Genomic DNA, 3,865 nt, shown 5'->3' with positions numbered 1-3,865 from the left:
ATTAAGTATGTATTATTATTTCATATTAAATATGAACTTTTATGTCAAATGTTTTATTTGCAAAATAAATTTTTTTGTATTTTATAATTTTGAATAAATGACCTTTTTCGTCAGTTTGGTTTTTATATCATATAGCAAATCAAGCTCATACTCTGCCCTGTGTATACATAGTATGTTTATGGTATCTAGCTGCCTGTCTTACAACTATTTCGCACCGGTCCCTTTGTTCTTGGTTGACTCTAGGATTAAATACATTTTATTTCTTTATTGTACTATCCCTTCAATTAATTTGAAGATTTTCTATGACATATATCAAACACAATTTTACGATTGCTGATCGTCAACAAGACCAGAAGGACATCGAATTTTATTATAATCTATCATCAATAGATTCAATACACATAATATAAATTTGCAAATAATATCTATATACATAATAACAATGTTCAAGCTTTCAATACGAATTGAAAAAAATACTCTGTCACAAACGAACCCGCCTGCCAGGAAAAACCAACAACCAAGTTACCTTAGTCGATATGGAAACCTGTGTCCAAACCCTAATGCTCAGAAGATCGTCTCGAGAGGTGTACATTGGACAGTCCTGAAAATTAGTTTATGTTTACATAAACAAAATATCAACAAAAAGTATACTAGTAAACAAAATACCAATATATAGTATAAACAAGAAACAAGAGTGCACACGCTGAAATGTCTCGCCTTCTTTACTAATTATTGATATTATGTTGATAGTCCTAAGTATAAAACTTTATTAAAAACTGTCACATAAACTTAGCATTAACCAAGATAACTAAACAAAGACCAATGAACCATGAATATGAGGTCAAGGTCCGATGAACCATGCCAGGCAGACATGTACAGCTAACAATGCTTCCATACAACAAATATAGTTGACCTATTACTTATAGTTTAAGAAAAATAGACCAAAACACAAAAGCTTAACACTGAGCAATGAACCGTGAAAATGAGGTCGAGGTCAAATAAAACCTGCGGGACTGACATATAGATCATAAAATATTTCCATACACCAAATATAGTTGACCTATGGCATATAGTATTAGATAAAAAGACCAAAACTCAAAAACTTAACTTTGACCACTCAACCATGAAAATGAGCTCAAGGTCAGATGACATCTGCCCGCTAGACATGTACATCTTACAATCATTCCATACAACAAATATAGTAGATCTATTGCATAAAGTATGAGAAAAACAGACCAAAACACAAAAACTTAACTATAACCACTGAACCATGAAAATGAGGTCAAGGTCAGATGACACCTGCCAGTTGGACATGTACACCTTACAGTCCTTCCATACACCGAATATACTAGACCTATTGCTTATAGTATCTGAGATATGGACTTGACCACCAAAACTTAACCTTGTTCACTGATCCATGAAATGAGGTCGAGGTCAAGTGAAAACTGTCTGACGGGCATGAGGACCTTGCAAGGTACGCATATACCAAATATAATTATCCTATTACTTATGATAAGAGAGAATTCAACATTACAAAAAATCTGAACTTTTTTTTCAAGTGGTCACTGAACCATGAAAATGAGGTCAAGGACATTTGACATGTGACTGACGGAAACTTCGTAACATGAGGCAACTATATACAAAGTATGAAGCATCCAGGTCTTCCACCCTCTAAAATATAAAGCTTTTAAAAAGTTAGCTAACGCCGCCGCCGGATCACTATCCCTATGTCGAGCTTTCTGCAACAAAAGTTGCAGGCTCGACAAAAAAACCAAACAATAATGAACCAACATTTAATCTGAACTTGACCAGTTCGAAGTTGGCGAGAGAATGGTTTAATAGGGAAATTAACCCAGGAAAAATTAACTCTCACGTGATACTACAATGAATATCATACATGTCCATACATATAATTGAAAGAACCGATAGTACACTAATTATGCTCTATACTTCGAAACGCGAAAAATTATAATTATTTCAACTGATCGGGCGGAGCATAAGGACAGTCTATTTGAAGATGTGTGTGATAAGACGTGGCACGGTATACTTTTCTATCCCAAATTCATATATTTGGTTTTGATGTTATATTTGTTATTCTCACCAGATTTTGTCTAATGCTTAGTCTGTTTCTGTGTGTGTTACATTTTAATGTTGTGTCTTTGTTCTCCTCTTATATTTAATACATTTCCCTCAGTTATGGTTTGTAACCCCGATTTTGTTTTTTATCCATAGATTTACGAGTTTTGAACAGCGGTATACTACTGTTGCCTTTATTTATAAGGATGATTGCTGTTAGTTATTATTGATTTCTAATTACCTATCAGTGTCGTCAAACCGTGATTGTACATAAGAAAATGATATGGGACAATCAAAAAGAGAGACAATGTAACCATGCAACTCGCCCCACACACTTAAAAAATTAAAGAGCAGATTACTCTGAGGGATACGACTGTCATTGTTTTCATTGATACATGTATCAGTATTATTTTCAGAAATAATTCAACTGTACGTGTAAAATGCTGGTAAAATGTAATTTACGTTATCAAAACTGGGGAATTCCCTCTGACGTGTTTCTAAATTTATAAAAACACTAAATATAAATACTGCTTAATTCTGATTTTCCGTGTTATTAAAAATACGCATACAAGTCATGGGAAATATCGAAACATGAAGATTATGAGAAGAACATTGTAGGACAGATGTTTAAATTCAATTCTATACCATTTAAAGCAAGACAATTTCAAGAATCTGAGATGTTCCTTGATGTTTAGAATAAAACGGTTGACGGGATGGCATGGCCCTGAGTCAATGGTATGTCTACAGATTGCTTAAAAGCAATCGTATCCCAAAAAACTAAAAACAGAGAGAAAGAGAAACGTTCGACAATACACATATTTATAATGATTTAGAATGGAAGATATCCTGATAATTCTGGCGGTGATTTATTTGCATTCGTTACTTAAACCTTTTAATTTCCTTTCGTAATATCTAATATGCAAAATCTTTAAGGAAATGTTTGAAAGAAAATTCTTCTTGCTGTCAAAAAAAGGAAGTATAGGGTCGAAGTACGATTTGCAAGTTATCCCACTGCCCCCACCCAAACAACAAAAAACAATTCAGAATAAAGGAAATTAAAGGGTACATCAAAACGCTATAGAATTACGACACTTGCATATTTTACATTTGCCGTCGATACATGTTCTTAAACTCCGTGATAGAACGGCTATGTCTCACTATTGCGAATACACATACATGTATTACCAGTGATATTGTTTGCCTTAAATAAGTGGAGAATAAAGGCTTTTTCCCCTGGAGAAGAATCCCAATTTGAAAATAAAATGGCTTAAAATTATTCCCAAAAAGACAACTTTTTTCCCAAACAGTGCAGTCTCAGTAGTAATTGTGCATGAATACAAACTGAAAAACACTCATTTAAACAATTTTCTTGCCTAAAATGACTATATGTGCACATTTGAGTGTCTATTTATGTATCATCACTCACAAAATGGAGTCTTATTTTAAAGCAGGGTTTGAGTCTGTAAATTAAAGTTTCAGTCAAATTCATGGTTTATTTTAAATTTCCCAATTTGATGAAAATGACGCATATTTTCCCAATAAAAAAGGGTAGAGGTAGTTTTGAAAAAAGCCAACAATATCACTGGTATTACAGTATTTCCATTTTTAGCCGGACCAATGACGATAACTGGACACTTTTTTTTTCATGAAGTTTCAGTACCATGCCTGCCAGGCTGTATATATGAAATTTTGGTGGTTACACTGAGAACTAGTCTTAATTGATGAGTTTATCCCAAAACACCTATCTAAAGACGGACGGGTCTTTGATTAGCGAACCAATTAAACCCCA

The 3,865-nt window shown here is 33.5% G+C and overlaps 1 protein-coding gene across 1 annotated transcript in view; it reads left to right on the top strand.

The window, feature by feature from the left end:
• The window catches only part of LOC139491473 (E3 ubiquitin-protein ligase Mdm2-like), a 105,730-nt gene that overhangs the window by 56,753 nt on the left and 45,112 nt on the right, over positions 1-3,865 (top strand). The gene's annotated exons all lie outside the window — the stretch shown is intronic.

The sequence above is a fragment of the Mytilus edulis genome, chromosome 10, assembly GCF_963676685.1.
Source record: "Mytilus edulis chromosome 10, xbMytEdul2.2, whole genome shotgun sequence".
In the NCBI taxonomy this organism is placed as follows: domain Eukaryota; kingdom Metazoa; phylum Mollusca; class Bivalvia; order Mytilida; family Mytilidae; genus Mytilus; species Mytilus edulis.
The sequence above is the reverse complement of the archived record's forward strand: the minus strand, read 5'-3'. Positions and strand labels throughout refer to the sequence as shown.